Source organism: Nerophis lumbriciformis, linkage group LG07 (assembly GCF_033978685.3).
Source record: "Nerophis lumbriciformis linkage group LG07, RoL_Nlum_v2.1, whole genome shotgun sequence".
Lineage (NCBI taxonomy): Eukaryota > Metazoa > Chordata > Actinopteri > Syngnathiformes > Syngnathidae > Nerophis > Nerophis lumbriciformis.
In genome coordinates this window covers 30,798,854-30,817,500 of record NC_084554.2, presented here as the reverse complement: position 1 = coordinate 30,817,500, position 18,647 = coordinate 30,798,854, and the positions used below count along the sequence as shown (strand labels likewise).

General features: G+C 41.2%; 1 long non-coding RNA gene across 2 annotated transcripts in view; it reads left to right on the top strand.

Annotated features, from left to right (window-relative positions):
* LOC133609239 (uncharacterized) overlaps window positions 1–17,889 on the top strand; it is a 20,119-nt gene extending 2,230 nt beyond the window's left edge. Inside the window, exons 3-4 of one of the 2 annotated variants that reach the window (XR_012050527.1) lie at window positions 17,597–17,670; window positions 17,809–17,889. This is a non-coding gene — a long non-coding RNA (uncharacterized lncRNA). Of the gene's footprint in view, window positions 1–17,596; window positions 17,776–17,808 lie in introns of those variants that run through there. The other variant, XR_009815684.1, reaches the window with a different exon arrangement.
* Window positions 17,890–18,647: the final 758 nt, after the last annotated feature.

The window sequence follows — 18,647 nt, the reverse complement described above, 5'->3', positions numbered from 1 at the left end:
TTTCTTCCTGCACCTATCCACTTGCCTCATTTATTATGCAGACTGGAGACCGCTGGGCTGGAGGGAAGGTTGGTGTGTGTGTTTTGGAAGTTAGGAGAAGGGAGGAGAATGGAGGGGGCAGTTCACATTCGATGGTCATGAGAGAAACACACACACACACAAAACTAAAACACAAAACTTCACAGTACTAAGGGATAAGAGAAGAAACCATTAAGTGCGTGAAGTATTAAAATTATAACAGATGGTTGTAAAGTTTTTAGGGGTTCATAACAGGTGTGTGTGTAAAAGCATCAACCAGGCTGGTTGTGTGTGTGTGCAAGTAACATGTAACTAAAGCCACGCAACACTGCCTAAAAAGTTGTAAAGCAAACATGGAATAACATCAATATTAAAAAAACAAATTTTTTTTGCTGTAAAGAAATGTTCTATTTCATTAACTAATCAGAAATAGGTTGTTTGTGGCCCAATCACACAATTCTGCATTGCATTGATAATAATTAGTATATTATTTGTTATTTAAGTAATAATTATGGAGGTATGTTCTGATTGGCTGATAAATGTCACATGATTGTACTTCCTTATAGAAAGGCCTGTGGCTTGCTTTTTAAATTAAGAAGTATTGTAATATTTTGACCCTCATTCAAAACTGATCTATGCTATGCAGTTCTATTACCCAACAACAAAACACAACCAGAGACAAGTATAGAACTAGAACAAGTAGTTTTTGCTCCAAGCTCACACTCTATATAAGACTCTGTCGCTCGTTCTTAAGCTGTTGACACTTATTACCGGTGCCGTTCTTCAAGCTAATCTTTTAAAAGTCCCAGGGTGACGTTAGGGAATGGCCGCAGGAAAAGCGTCGGAGGGGGTTCTGGGGGGAGATGAAGGGGAAGAGAGAAACTCAATCTAAAGCACCAGGTGCACCTTTTGTCGACATAATCTCCCGACCCTTGAGACCGTGCGCACACTGGCCAGCATAGACAGCCTGTCATGCATGCACACACATGCTGCACAGCTCATGCCCTTGTCAAGTGACCACACCTTGCTGGACCACACCTGTGTGGCTCCACAAGCATCAGCCATGAGTGCCAGTGAGCGCTTAACACATGTGAACAGGCATTATGTGCTAAGTATTTAGCATATTTGTCACAATTCTGCTGCACGGGTGCACTAACTTATACAGTGTTCCCCAGGGGCGTCACTAGGTTTGAAGAAGAGGGGGGGCTCAGCAAATTTTTGCACTTGCAAGATCTTTTCGCTCATAACTTTTTGGCACTGTATAAGAATTACACAACAAACACTGAACACCTCTAAATGGTTGAAAGTGTAAGTGTAAGAAAGCTTCAGTCATTTTTAATAAGCGTGAGATGGCCCAAACACGTAAGGACCGCGTTGCTGCATGGAAAAGCTAGCAGGCAACTTGCAAACAGGGAAACATTGCACAGATGATAGCAGTGTAAACAAACTTTCACAGCACTACAGAGTTGACTTGAAAACAGAGGAGGTTCTTGGTGGAAAGAAACATTATTGCCTGGAAAACAGGGGCTGGATGTCAACCCAAAGATATGTTGTCTGTGCACAACCTCTTTGATTCAGAATTGTTGTACTTGCAAGATTGTTTTGCTTACAACTGGTTGTTACTGTATTAGAATTACACAGCAAATACTGAAGACATCGAAATGGTTGAAAAGCAATATTGTTAGTTTCCTATTATTAATGTAATCGTAATTTAAGGCATTTAGACCACATATGTCAAATTCAAGGCCCACAGGCCACACCAGGCCAGTAGGGATGGGTGATATGGACTATCACAATAACCTGCCATTTATGGTGAAAACCATAAAAGTACAGATAAAAAAAACAACATAGAACTCTACATGCAGTGCATTATTGTGTCATTTATTCAATAGAAGTTTACAGAAACACATTCTAAAGAATTTTTTTTTAAATTTATATATAGTGTACATGATTTTTAAATGTAATTAAAAACATTTTAAAGTTACAAAATAGGAAACTAATCTGTATTATATTTGTGTTCCATATTTATTATTATATTAGACATAATATAATTTAGTATATTAATTATATTACTGAGATAGGGTCCAGCGCCCCCGCGATCCCAAAGGGAATAAGCGGTAGGAAATGGATGGATGGATGGATCTATTAATTTATTATGTTCATGTTCATGTTCTCACCCGGAAAAGGGTGGAGTGCCAGTTCAAGTACCTCAGAGTCTTGTTCACGAGTGAGGGAAGAGTGGCTCGTGAGATCGACAGGCGGATCGGTGCGGCGTCTTCAGTAATGCGGACGCTGTATCGATCCGTTGTGGTGAAGAAGGAGCTGAGCCGGAAGGCAAAGCTCTCGATTTACCGGTCGATCTACGTTCCCATCCTCACCTATGGTCATGAGCTTTGGGTCATGACCGAAAGGACAAGATCACGGGTACAAGCGGCCGAAATGAGTTTCCTCCGCCGGGTGGCGGGGCTCTCCCTTAGAGATAGGGTGAGAAGCTCTGTCATCCGGGAGGAGCTCAAAGTAAAGCCGCTGCTCCTCCACATCGAGAGGAGCCAGATGAGGTGGTTCGGGCATCTGGTCAGGATGCCACCGGAACGCCTCCCTCGGGAGGTGTTTCGGGCACGTCCGACCGGTAGGAGACCACGGGGAAGACCCAGGACACGTTGGAAAGACTATGTCTCCCGGCTGGCCTGTGAACGCCTCGGGATCCCCCGGGAGGAGCTGGACGAAGTGGCTGGGGAGAAGGAAGTCTGGGCTTCCCTGCTTAGGCTGCAGCCCCCGCGACCCGACCTTGGATAAGCGGAAGAAGATGGATGGATGGATGGATGGATGGATATTATAATTATTATATAATAAAGAAACCATTTACACTTAATAGTGCTCAGAAAATGAGAACATTTAAAACAGGCAGTGACATATATGTATATGTGTATATACATAATCATCACGGTCACGGCGGTGCTGGAACCTATCTCAGCTGCATATATATATATATATATATATATATATATATATATATATATATATAGGTTATTATTATTTTTTTCATAAAGAAATACAATCATGTGTGCTTACGGACTGCATCCCTGCAGACTGTATTGATCTATATTGATATATAATGTATATATTGTGTTTTTTATGTTGATTTAATAAAAACATTTTTTTTATTATTATTATTATTTTTTTTTTTTTCTTGTGCGGCCCGGTACCAATGGTGGTTGGGGACCACTGTTTTAGGGCACCAAGGCAAGTTGGAAAGGCACCAAGGCAAACGTTATTTTCTTTCGAGGCAGGGGCTCCAAAGCGCATATATATATATATATATATATATATATATATATATATATATATATATATATATATATATATATATATATATATATATGTATATATGTGTATATATATATATATATATATATATATATATATATATATATATATATATATATATATATATGTATATATATATATATATATGTATATATATATATATATATATATATATATGTATAGAAACAATTATGTTACAATCGTCCATTATAGGGATGTCACGGTGTGAACATTTCTTATCACGGTTATTGTGACCAAAATGATTGCGTTTTATTATTATCGCGGTAATTTCAAATGTGTTTAAAATTTTCAAAAACTACTTTTACTGAAATCCTTTTACCAAATTAAAAAAAATTTAAAACACACACATTCAAAATGTTTATATGTACCTCAAGTAGAAAGCTGAATGTGCATATGAAAGCAACACAAGCATTATAAACAAAGTAATATGGCAGAAACAAAATAATACTATAAATAAATACAAATAAATGTGAAAAATTCGCAAGATGGCACCTTGTGGATATAAAACGTAACTGCACTTTGTCCATATAGATAAAAACAGTGTTAATATATATAAATCCTTTTCAACTTATATTTAATTGAATACACTGCAAAGACAATATATTTAATGTTCGAACTGAGAAACTTAATTTTTTTTTGCAAATAATCATTAACTTAGAATTTAATGGCAGCCACACATGGCAGAAAAGTTGGCACAGTGGCATTTTTACCACTGTGTTACATTGCCTTTCCTTTTAACAACACTCAGTAAATGTTTGGGAACTGAGGAGACCAATTTTTGAAGCTTTTCAGGTGGAATTCTTTCCCATTCTTGCTTGATGTACAGCTTAAGTTGTTCAACAGTCCGGGGTCTTTTCGGTGTGGTATTTTACGCTTCATAATGGGCCACAAATTTTCAATGGGACACAGGTCTGGACTACAGGCAGGCCAGTCTAGTACCCGCACTCTTTTACTACAAAGCCACATTGTTGTAACACATGCAGAATGTGGCTTGGCATTGTCTTGCTGAAATAAGCAGGGGCGTCCATGAAAAAGATGTTGCTTGGATGGCAACATACGTTGCTCCAAAACCTGTATGTACCTTTCAGCATTAATAGTGCCTTTGCAGATGTGTAAGTTACTCATGCCTTGGGCACTAATACACCCCATACCATCACAGATGCTGGCTTTTGAACTTTGCGCCTATAACAATCCGGATGGTTCTTTTCTTCTTTGGTCCGGAGACACGACGTCCACAGTTTCCAAAAACAATTTGAAAGGTGGACTGTCAGACCACATAACACTTTTCCACTTTGCATCAGTCCATCTTAGATGAGCTCGGGCCCAGCGAAGCCGGCGGCGTGTCTGGGTGTTGTTGATAAATGGCTTTGGCTTTGCATAGTAGAGTTTTAACTTGCACTTACAGATGTAGCGACGAACTGTAGTTACAGACAGTGGTTTTCTGAAGTGTTCTTGAGCCCTTGTAGTGATATACTTTTGGTGCAGTACCGCCTAAGGTATCGAAGGTCACAGGCATTACCGCTTACGTGCAGTGATTTCTCCAGATTCTCTGAACGTTTTGATGGTATTACGGTCCGTAGATGGTGAAATCCCTAAATTCCTTGCAATAGCTCTTTGAGAAATGTTGTTCTTAAACTGTTGGACAATTTGCTCAGGCATTTGTTCACAAAGTGGTGACCCTCGCCCCATCCTTGTTTGTGAAATACTGAGCATTTCATGGAGGCTGCTTGTATACCCAATCATGGCACCCACCTGTTCCCAATTAGCCTGTTCATCTGTGGGATGTTCCAAATAAGTGTTTGATGAGCATTCTTCAATTTTCTCAATCTTTTATGCCACTTGTGCCAGTTTTTTTGAAACATGTTACAGGCATCACATTCCAAATGAGCTAATATTTGCAAAAAATAACAAAAAATAACAACGTCACTAGTTTGAACGTTAAGTATCTTGTCTTTGCAGTGCATTCAATTGCATATAAGTTGAAAAGGATTTGCAAATCATTGTATTCTGTTTTTATTTACGATTTACACAACGAGCCAACTTCACTGGTTTTGGGTTTTGTATGTATATGTATTTTTATGTATGTGTATACATATACTGTATGTATGTGTATATATATATATATATATATGTATATATGTGTATATATATATATATATATATGTGTATATATATGTATGTTTATGTATATATATATGTATATATGTGTATATATTAGGGGTGTAACGGTACACAAACATTTCGGTTCGGTACGTACCTCGGTTTAGAGGTCACGGTTCGGTTCAGTTTCGGTACAGTAAGAAAACAACAAAATATACATTTTTTGGTTATTTATTTACCAAATTTGTAAACAATGGCATAACATACATATAAACACAGGGTCCATTGCCAGGGTTAATGGGGTCAACATATATCAAATAATAAAATAAAAATAAGGTAAACTAAATAAGGTAAGGCTCAGAATGGTTTCTTAACAAAACCTTTCTACATATAAAGTGCTTTTTTTGATTGATTGATTGATACTTTTATTAGTAGATTGCACAGTACATTACATATTCCGTACAATTGACCACTAAATGGTAACACCCCAATAAGTTTTTCAACTTGTTTAAGTCGGGGTCCACGTTAATCAACATTAAGCTGCCTCAAGTTGTTGCTCGGATTAAATAAAATGACAAAACGATTCTTCTACATATAAAAAGTGCAACATTAAACAGTTTCAAGTCAACTGAGCCTCAGATTAACTTTTCTTTCCCCCCCAGCCTGGCTAACTTGGCAGTAAGAGGATATATGGGCTCATTGTTCTTCCACCATAGAAGTAGGTCAAAATCTAGTTTTTAATGCAATATGGACTTATATCTGCTGCTATAAAAACATTTGTTATTGCTTTAGCCCTGCCTGACTCGCCGAGGAGAGGCTGCTTGAATGCGGTGGTGACGCTTCAAATGGGTTAGCATGTGTTATTAGAGTAGCGTTTGTGTGTGTGTGGCCCTTTAATATGTGACAGCATGTGAGGTGAGTGTGTGGGCGAGCGAGGTGAGGGAGCGGTAGCTGAGTGCGGGGAGTGGCTAGTGTTTTGTTGGATTGGCTGTGTGCAAGACCTCAATAATGCCACGATTTGCAACTAATCGCCGGACTTGTCATTTACCCTGGAGTCCCGAGCTGTGGAGACCTACTGCCGGGTAGAGTGAAGGGTGTTACCCCCGAGAATACATCGGCCCTGGAGGAGTGTCTCCCCTGCGTTCCTCGACTATGGTCTGGGAGCCGGAAACAGGAAAGGTGCAACACGTGTTGTCAGAAGCAGCTGCTGAACAATGTCGGCAAACCTCCGTCCTCCATTGTTGTATCGCGCAGCCAAAGTGTTCCCAAACGGGAGATCTTAACGAGGCAGGAGGGTCTTCCAGCTCTGGCTTTTACATTTTGTTCTAGCCCGGTCGCTGCTAGCATGTGTTCTCGTTCGGTACACCTCCGAACCGAACCGAAACCCCCGTACCGAAACGGTTCAATACAAATACACGTACCGTTACACCCCTAGTATATATGTATATATATGTATGTATATGTATTAGGGCTGGATGATATATCGATATACTCGATATATCGCGGGTTTGCCTCTGTGCGATATAGAAAATGATTATATCGTGATATTGGAGTATATGTTGTCACGCAGTTGCATTTAGTTGCGGGCATTACACGACAGGCGCTTCTCACTCTTTCTAGTCTCCTTCTCACAGGGGCGTAAAACAAGCGCACCTTCTTACATACGTCACATACTGTCGCGCGTGTAACGTCATAAGCCCTCGCCCAGCAGAGAGGTAGCAGCATGGGTAACATTAGCTGAGGCAGGTGGTACAAGCGTAGCGGTGCGAGTGACAATACAAGAGAAGGTGCGAAACTGATCACAAATGGAGGAAGAACAATTAATGCCCAAAAAAAACAGCACGGGGTCCATCATCTGGCGGTAGTTTGGCTTCAAGCGGGAAGATATTCAGCAGACAACAGTAATATGCAAAGTATGCAGCAGAAGCGTTGCTACAAAAGTTAGCAGCCAACGTTCCCTCTAAGTTGCGCGCCTGCGCAATTGCGCACTGCTCGTCCTCTGCGCACAGCAAATATATGCCGCGCACCAAATCAAATCCCATCTGAATTCTAAACAAAATAAACACATTTATTCTGTGTAATTTTGCAATGCAACTCTGAGTGACAGTGACAACAAGCGGCCCTAACGGTGTTCGTCAACACCCTTCAATTGAACACTGTTCAATTATTGTAACGTCTATCGAGATGCTTCGAGGCCAGGAATTATATCGATCACTTTATTGAGAAAAACTGTTTATATTCGGCCATAACCACACCAAAAACATGAGTAAAAAACTTCTATCTCGAAAAACTAGTCATTTTTCTGCCGTACAAACCAAGCCAAAACCAACTTGTCATCTGTCACCAACACGCATACCACTAAGCCACTGGTGCGTTTATGGCCACACAAAAAGTCGGACAACTCAAACCACACAAAGTTACACTATGACTCCTCAGTCATACGTGTGCTTATTCTACTGTCATTTATTATTAATGTTAATTTATTGATATTAATCATGGAATGCTGTTACTAGAGAAAGTTACAGGAATGCACACTTCATCCTATGCTTACATTTCATTGTGCAACATGAGGATGTTTAAGGGGAACTAAATGTGATCTCTGAAAGGGGTACAAATGATTTCCAAAGCAGGACCCCCACCCAGACATATTGTACAATACTAATCCATAGCTTATGAAAAACAAGATTTCTTTTATTTTCATTACAAGTGGGCCAAATCACTAATATTACAAAATAATCTCATGAAAATGACTCCTCTCATTTGAGTGTTATAATAAAAGATTGGTTTGAGACAGGTGTGCTGCTGGTATTGCCACTAGTGATGTTGCTCACATGTGCTCCACTGAATGCTCAGGGAGTTTTTGTGTTTGCTCAGACACATGAACAGATAGAGGGAACATTGGTAGCAGCACTACTAATTTGTTCTTTCATTTAAAAAGTCACCCGCGAGAGAATGAAGAGTGCTTGAAACTCCGCACGTTAACATCTCCGGCCGGTGCCACACCCAAAAAAATGCCGAAACAACCTGCACTGACAAATGAGCCTGACGTCTTCCATTTACAGATCAACACCATATGAAAAACATAGTCACAAACACAAGGAGATAATGTCCGCAGTAACTTATTACATAGCGAAGGACATGGCCCCATAAACATCATCTATGCAACATTTTGACCAGAGAACCACCATTACATGTTATGTAGACCACAAGGAAGTGTTTTACATTTAGAAAAATAATAATAATATGACTCCTTTAATGCGCCCTATTATATGCATCAAGTGTTCATTCAAGGCTAAGGCAAAATATCGAGATATATATCGTATATCGCGATATGGCCTAAAAATATCGAGATATTAATAAAAGCCAATATCGCCCAGCCCTAATATGTATATACTGTATATGTATATGTATATGTATACAGTACAGGCCAAAAGTTTGGACACACCTCATTTCAATGCGTTTTCTTTATTTTCATGACTATTTACATTGTAGATTGTCACTGAAGGCAGCTAAACTGTGACACCTGTGAAGTGAAAACCCTTTCAGGTGACAACCTCTTGAAGCTCATCGAGAATGCCAAGAGTGTGCAATACAGTAATTAGAGCAAAGGGTGGCTATTTTGAAGAAACTAGAATATAAAATATGTTTCCAGGTATTTTACCTTTTTTTGTTAAGTACATAACTCCACATATGTTCATTCATAGTTGTGATGCCTTCAGTGACAATCTACAATGTAAATAGTCATGAAAATAAAGAGAACCATTGAATGAGATGCTGTGTCCAAACTTTTGGCCTGTACTGTATATGTATGTATATCTTTGTGTATATATGTGTATATATGTATGTATTAGGGTTGTATGGTATACCGGTATTAGTATAGTACCGCGATACTAATTAATCTTTTTCGGTACGATACCGTCTCTGAAACGTACCGGTCCCGCACCCAAGCGTGCCCGCGTCGAAGTCACGTCGTGACATTGCTGGTTTACGAGCAGACGAGCATGTTCGGCGGCACACAATCAGGGAGTACTTACAAGCAGACACAGTGTGTAGACAGAAAAGGGAGAACGTGTGACGACCGGGGCGCATGATGATGCGGGTATTGTTCTCCCAGGAATGCAGACGGGCTTCAGACACAGCTTGCAGGTAGGAAATTATTTATTAAAACATAAATCAGACGTGAACAAAGAAAAACGTGCTCATAGCACTTAAGGTACAAAACTAGAGGGCTAGCGTGGGAGCTAGCAAGCCAAAATAGCCTAGCGTGAAAGCTAGCAGCTAAAGAGCAAGAAACAAACGTCGTCATCTGTTGCGTAAAACAAACTAGGAAGCCAGACCGAGTGAGGCCAGGGCAAAGACTAAATAGCCCTTTGATTAGCGCCCGGGCAACAGATGCGCGTCCCGAACACTAACCAAAGGCAGGTGTGTGCAATCTGTCGACATGGCAACTGAAAACAAACAGAATCAAGAAGTGCTGAAAACACAAGTGACTAGAAAACATAAACAAACTATGATACGGGCAGCGGATCATAACAATACCCCCCCTTAAAGGACAGATTCCAGATGTCCCTTGAAACAAAAAAAACTAGAACCCAAAAAACAAGAAATAGTTCAAGAGTCAAGGGAGTGCGAAGGGAGGATTTGGTGGTGGGTCGCCAGGCCACGTGTCCCCGAATCCACCGGGGAAGAGTCAGGCGGCGGCGGCGGCGAATGGAATGCCGCTGCCGAAGGCGAGGCGGGCGACCACGGAAAGGCCACATTCGTGGCCGCCGAGAATGTCGGCGTGAGTGGCGACAGAAGTTCAGCAGCCGGAGAGTTCTCCGACAACGTCTTGGGTGTCGCTGCTGTTTGCGCCACTGGCGTCCATTCACTGACCTCGAGAGCTGCATGCGGGCCCCTGATTTCCGCTTGCGCAGCCGCACAGCTCGAGGTCGCAGAGTCAACGACGCCGTAGAGGAGGAAGGTGGCGGCGCCTGGGGAAGGCCCGCCGGAGAAGTCGTCGCCGTGGAAGCAGGAGCACGAGACGTCGTCGTCGTAGAAACAGGAGACGTTGTCGTGGACGCAGCAGCTGGTGCAGGTTCTGGTGCTAGCCTCGGAGCAGGGACAGGAGCTGGTCTTGGAACCAGTGCTGGTGTGGGAACCAGTCTTGGAGCCGGTGCTGGTGTGGGAACCAGTCTTGGAGCCGGTGCTGGTGTGGGAACCAGTCTTGGAGACGATGCTGGTGTAAGAACCAATTTTGGAGCCGGTGCTGGTGTGAGAACCAGTTTTGGAGCAGGTGCTGGTCTGAGAACCAGTCTTGGAGCCGGTGCTGGTGTGAGAACCAGTCTTGGAGCCGGTGCTGGTGTGAGAACCAGTCTTGGAGCCGGTGCTGGTGTAAGAACCAGTATTGGAGCCGGTGCTGGTGTGAGAACCAGTCTTGGAGCTGGTGCGGAAACAGGAGGCGAAGCTTGGCGTGGTACAGGTACAGGAGGCGAAGCTTGGCGTGTCAGCCGAGGTGCAGGAACAGGTGTCAGCTGAGGTGCAGGAACTGAAGCAGATGCTAGCCGAGGTGCAGCTGGAGGTGGCCTAGCTGGCGGTTGCAGCTTAGCAGGCCGAAAAACCGGTGGCGGCGGCCGGGCCGGAGGTTGCGGCTTAGCAGACCGAAAAACCGGTGGTGGCGGCCGGGCAGGGGGTTGCGGCTTAGCACGCCAAAGGACTGGTGGCGGTGGCCGAGTCGGGGGTTGCGGCTTAGCACGCCGTAGGACTGGTGGCGGTGGCCGAGCCGGGGGTTGCGGCTTAGCACGCCGTAGGACTGGTGGCGGTGGCCGGGACGGGGGTTGCGGCTTAGCACGCCAAAAAACTGGTGGCGGTGGCCGGGACGGAGGTTTCGGCATAGCACGCCGAAAAGCTGGTGGCGGTGGCCGTGCCGGGGGTTGCGGCTTCGCTGAGCGCAGTTGTGCCACCCAACTAGCACAGCTCCCAGCACCAGCCCCCCCCCCCTCAAGACGACGGATACCAGACACGCTCCTCGCGGTTTGGAACCGTCTTCAAAGGTGGGTGGAGGGAGGTCAGGGGGAGGGCAGAATCCTCCCCTCTAAATTGTCCAAAATGTCTATTCTTACCCCCAACTTGAGACTAGGTGGGAGCACAGGGGAAAAAAAATATGTGCAGTGGGCGGAGCAATAGTCACTGGGGGTGGACATTGAGTCCTGGAGGACATTGACAAACCTGTCCTTAGGAGGCGGCTGACAAAAAGAAGTAGAAGATGGGAAAAAAAAAATCTTGATCAATGACGTCATCAGAAGTGGACGGGGGCGCGTCTTCAGAGAGCGCGTCATTAGAGGGCGTCAACGGAATGACGTCATTGTTGTCGCTGTCCAGGTAACTGACAGCCCAGTCGGAAAACTGTTTGGCGATGTGGTCGATTGGATTGCCAAACATCAGAGGAGGGGAAGCTTGGGCTGCATGTAGCTTGCTTTGGTCCGGGGGAGGAGCTTGAGGGAGCGGCGCGTCTTGACGGCAAGGGAAAGACCTTCCGTCTTTGCCGGCGCGCCCGGTACTGCGGTGTAGCGGCGATGTCTTCCGACCAGAGGGAGTCGATGGGGATAAGAGAGCCTCCAGCTCCCCACATGAGATTCGACCTCTCCGCAGTCGAATAGCGAAGCGTCTCGGCTTCCATCGCTCGCAACACCATGAGCGTACTTTCATCCATCTCCTCGATAGCTGTGCGGGAGAATTGTTTTCTGCTGGCTTCCTACTGTGACGACCGGGGCGCATGATGATGCGGGTGTTGTTCTCCCAGGAATGCAGACGGGCTTCGGACACAGCTTGCAGGTAGGAAATTAGAAATGATGTGCAATCTGCCGACATGGCAACTGAAAACAAACAGAATCAAGAAGTGCTGAAAACACAAGTGACTAGAAAACATAAACAAACTATGATCCGGGCAGCGGATCATAACAGAACGGACGCATTTTGGCTTAAAAACTAAGGATAAAGGTGAAGTTATAACACTGAAACGCCCTCAGGAAGAGGTGCTTTAAGACATGGCTAGCTAGCTAGCGGCTAACGTCCATCCACCGTCTGCAGTGTTTTAGCGACTTCTAAATCACTAATCTTCGCCTCCATGGCGACAAATAAAGTAAGTTTCTTACAAGTATCATCCCTGCAGGGCGAATAATAGCTAAACATGCTTCACTACACACCGTAGCTCACCGGTGTCAAAATGTAAACAAACGCTATGGGTGAATCTACACCTGATATCCACTGTGATGATATCAAGTACAGGGACATATCTAGTCAATACTACTATGATTATGTCGATATTTTTTGACATCAAAACATCTTCTTTCGTTTAAAAAAAATGGATATTATGTTTACAAACTCAGGAAATATGTCCCTGGACACACGAGGACTTTGAATATGACCAATGTATGAGTATGATATTGTAACTACTTGTTATCGGATTGATACCTAAATTTGTGGTATCATCCAAAACTAATGTAAAGTATCAAACAACAGAAGGATAAGTGATTATTACATTTTAACAGAAGTGTCGACAGAACATGTTAAAAGAGAAAGTAAGCAGATATGAACAGTAAATGAACAAGTAGATTAATAATTAATTTTCTACCACTAGCCCTTAATAATGTTGACAAAATAATAGAATGATAAATGACACAATATGTTACTGCATACGTCAGTAGACTAATTAGGAGCCTTTGTTTGTTTACTTAATACTAAAAGACAAGTTGTCTAGTATGTTCACTATTTTATTTAAGGACTTAACTGCAATAAGAAACATATGTTTAATGTACCCTAAGATTTTTTGTTAAAATAAAGCCAATAATGCAATTTTTTTGTGGCCCCCTTAAGAAAAGTACCGAAAAGTACCGAAATAATTTTAGTACCGGTACCAAAATATTGTTATCGTTACAACACTAGTATGTATATATGTATATATATATATGTATGTATATATGTATATATATGTCTGTATATATATGTATGTATATATGGATGTATATATGTGTATATATGTAGGTATATATACATATGTGTGTATGTATCCCCAAGTGGAGGAGTTCAAGTACCTAGGAGTCTTTTTCACGAGTGAGGGAAAAGTGGATCGGGAGATCAACAGGCGGATCGGTGCGGCATCTTCAGTAATGCGGACGCTGTATCGATCCGTTGTGGTGAAGAAGGAGCTGAGCCGGAAGGCAAAGCTCTCAATTTACTGGTCGATCTACGTTCCCATCCTCACCTATGGTCATGAGCTTTGGGTTATGACTGAAAGGACAAGATCACGGGTACAGGCGGCCGAAATGAGTTTCCTCCGCCGGGTGGCGGTGCTCTCCCTTAGAGATAGGGTGAGAAGCTCTGCCATCCGGGGGGAGCTCAAAGTAAAGCCACTGCTCCTCCACATCAAGAGGAGCCAGATGAGGTGGTTCGGGCATCTGGTCAGGATGCCACTCGAACACCTCCCTCGGGAGGTGTTTAGGGCACGTCCAACCGGTAGGAGGCCACGGGGCAGACCCAGGACACGTTGGGAAGACTATGTCTCCCGGCTGGCCTGGGAACGCCTCGGGATCCCCCGGGAGGAGCTGGACGAAGTGGCTGGGGAGAGGGAAGTCTGGGCTTCCCTGCTTAGGCTGCTACCCCCGCGACCCGACCTCGGATAAGCGGAAGAAGATGGATGGATGGATGGATGGATGTGTATATGTATATATGTGTGTTTACATATGTACATACATGTATACATATATGTATACATATATGTGTATGTTTATATATGTATACATATATGTATACATATACAGTATGTGTATGTATATATATATGTATGTACATGTATATATATGTACATGTATATGTGTATGTATGTATATGTATATGTATATACCTTTTGTATGTATATGTATGTATACATTTATGTGTATTTATATATGTATTTGTATGTATATATATATATGTATGTATATATGTGTATGTATGTATGTATATATGTATATGTATGTATTTATGTATATGTATGTATTTATGTGTATATATGTATGTGTATGTATATGTATGTATATATGTACTGTATATATATGTGTATATATGTATATATATATATATGCATATATATGTATGTATACATATATGTATACATGTATGTGTATTTATATATGTATATGTATGTATATATGTGTATATATGTATGTATATATGTATATGTATGTATTTATGTGTATATATGTATGTGTATGTATATTTATGTATATATGTATATATATGTGCATATATGTATATATGTGCATATATATGTATATATATATCTAAATATGTATGTGTATAAATATATACATCCAGTTGTACCCCGCCTTGCGCCCGAATGCAGCTGAGATAGGCTCCAGCACCCCCCCTAGACCCCGAAAGGGACAAGCGGTAGGAAATGGATGGATGGATGGATATATATATATATATATATATATATATATATATATATATATATATATATATATATATATATATCCATCCATCCATTTGCTACCGCTTATTCCCTTCGGGGGGGGGGGGCGCTGGAGCCTATCTCAGCTACAATCGGGCGGAAGGCGGGGTACACCCTGGACAAGTCGCCACCTCATCGCATATATATATATATATATATATATATATATATATATATATATATATATATATATATCCATCCATCCATTTTCTACCGCTTAATCCCTTTGGGGTCGCGGGGGGCGCTGGAGCCTATCTCAGCTACAATCGGGCGGAAGGCGGGGTACACCCTGGACAAGTCGCCACCTCATCGCATATATATATATATATATATATATATATATATATATATATATATATATATATATATATACATGTATATTTCTATCTATCCATCTATCCATCTATCCATCTATCCATCTATCTATCTATCTATCTATATATATATATATCAGTGACGTGCAGCGAGGTTCATGGCTGGTTAGGCGCTGACTTCATCACAGTCAGATTTACAAACATATGAACCCTAAAGAGTACCTTATTCATCGTTTGATTGGCAGCAGTTAACGGGTTATGTTTAAAAGCTCATACCAGCATTCTTCCCTGCTTGACACTCAGCATCAAGGGTTGGAATTGGGGGTTAAATCACCAAAAATGATTCCCGGGCGCGGCGCCGCTGCTGCCCACTGCTCCCCTCACCTCCCAGGGGGTGATCAAGGGGATGGGTCAAATGCAGAGGACAAATTTCACCACACCTTGTGTGTGTGACAATCATTGGTACTTTAACTTAACTTTAACTTTACACATACAAAGCACATTTAATAAAAAAAACGTTATTATGGTCTTACCTTTACTTATAAATGAAGTCCATGCGCCGCTACTTCTGAACAAAAGCATCGATAACTTGATTATAGAAGTCTTCCTTATCTTTCTTCAGTTTTAAAAGTCTCTGTCTCGATGGAGAGCTTCCTTTAATTATTACCTCCTGCTTCGATTGAAAGTCCAGTTTAGAAAACTGTTTTATTTTAGATATGTAAACCTCCATGTTAAAAGTCCAGGCGAGAGGAAAAAATAAACAATCGCTAACTGTTGCTGCTTGTTGTCACTTATTCTGCAGCCGAGTAGTCGCAAAAATGATCTCTGGGATCACAAGCGCCCTCTACCACCAGGAGGCGGGATTACTGCGAGCATCAGCCAGTGCGTCTTCGCAGCCGTTTTATGATTGCTCAGCACAAGAAATACGTTACACACATACAGTTGTTGCCCAAATACACTGTACATTATATACCTCAGCTAACTAAACTATGGAAATGTATAATATAATTCATATAGCAATACGGTCTCACTGCACAGCAGGCCAGCAGTTAGCCGAGTCATTGCGCAATCCATGGTGAGGCTCAACTGGCTGCTGATCATCGCAAGTCTCTTCTCAGTATTTGAACGGCAAATGTGAAAATTCAGTGATTTTGAATAAAAATTATCTAAAACTGGTGAAGTTAAATGGAAAATAACTTTATAGTATAACCACTGGATACATTTAACAATTTAATTAATTTTTTTTCTTTTTACATTTTTTTTTCTTTCCATGATGGCACGTGAGGCCCCGCCTCACCTGCCTCTCCTGACTGCACGTCACTGATATATATATATATATATATATATATATATATATATATATATATATATATATATATATATATATATATATATATGCATATATATATATATATGTACATGTTTATATCTTACCTTTACTTATAAATGAAGTCCATGCGCCGCTCCTTCTGAACAAAAGCATCGATAACTTGATTATAGAAGTCTTCCTTATCTTTCTTCAGTTTTATAATAATATAATATAATATAATATAATAATATAATATATATATATATATATATATTTATATATGTATATACGTTTGGATGTGTGTGTATATATATATATATGTATGTGTATAAATATATACATCCAGGGCGTACTCCGCCTCCGAATGCAGCTGAGATAGGCTCCAGCACCCCCCCGCCCCCCCTCGACCCCGAAAGGGACAAGCGGTAGAAAATGGATGGATGTGTATATATATATATATATATATATATATATATATATATATATATATATATATATATATATATATATATATATATATGTGCTTTGTGACATGTTTTCATGTAATAATTCTTATTTCATATAAGAAATTACCAGTTTTGCCAGAAAGGCCATTCAACAGCATTCCTGTATGTGTGTTGAAGGCTTTGTTGGTCATCTTTTCTGAGGCTCCAAACAAGTATTGATGCCTTTCAGCAGACAGGATGGCAAACACAAAGGTTCGTCATTAGAGAGAGGCATCTAAAAGCTCGAGATGGTTGGTGGGAGGTAGAAGAAAAACTCGCCCTTGAATAACATTAGAGGCCGTGTTAATCAATGGCTCTCACAAGGGGCAGACCGGGCACCCCTTGTCTGGCGTCGTCCCTTAAGCCGCAGCTCTAAACTCGTGCAAGGCCTCAAGTGGCGACGGAGCCAAGGACAGAGCAGGCTGCTCATTGTGATTTCATCTCACTACAAACATCAAATATGGCCTCCTTATCAGGCCCGTCATTCTCTGTCTATCTATCGCCAATCGATATCTCCCCCTCTGTGTGTGTGTGTGTCTGTGCCAAACAGGTCTGTGGGCTGTGCTAACTAAGGTCAAAGGTCAGATATAACTCTCCAGAATGGAATGACAGACATGGCCGGAGGTAAAACGAGATAAAAAGAGTGAGCAAAAAGGGAGAGCTCGATGTTAGTCCACTGTATGTGTGTTGTGTGTGTGTGTCCAAAGTGGCTGATCACAAATAGACAAAGAATGGTTGGTCTTGTTATTGCTTCTCTCACAGGTTTTGGGTGTGGCTTGAGGCAGCAAGCGAAAAGAGCAGGTCAACCTTTCTGCCTTCAGGATGTCACCTTATACTCACTGGACTCTACAAGTACACATGCACTGCACAATCATATCGAACAACTAAATAAAACAACTCTAATGCAATATTATATAGTATAAATATACCTTACATGTATCGCGTTTTCATGTAGTCTCTCTCATGATGCAGGAATGTACAGTATATAAGATACGATAATAGAGTGATTTATCAAATAATCATAATTAGTTAAAAACGTCAAAACACAAACCTAAAACAGGTTTGTAATTAGTATAACTATAATATAAATATAATAATAGTTAGTAAAATATGTTGTTGAATTAACCCCAAAACAGCATATAACATGATATAAAACTAGGGCTGTCAAATAATTACAATATTTAATCGCAATTAATCACATTTTGTTCATAGTTAACTAAAAATGATTCACGATTAATCACATATAAGTATCATTTTTCATCATTAATAAGTGTACCCCAGACAGATAATTTTCAGGGGAGGAATGGCTTCATTTTACTGCATGACAATGTTTTAACCTTCTCTATTAATTAATCAAATGTAATATTGAGCCTGCTAATCATTCTATAATTGAGGACTCGACCAGAACATGTTATAAAATAATTTACACAATATTGCAGCCAGCCAGAAATGTGTATGTTAGTGTGTTAATGAATGAAAAATAAAATAAAATAAAGAATAGTAAATTGTAGAATGGTTTATAAGATAATGTGGGATAGGCTCCAACACCCCAGTCACCCCAAGAGGGACAAGCGGTAGAAAATGGATGGATGGATATTTTT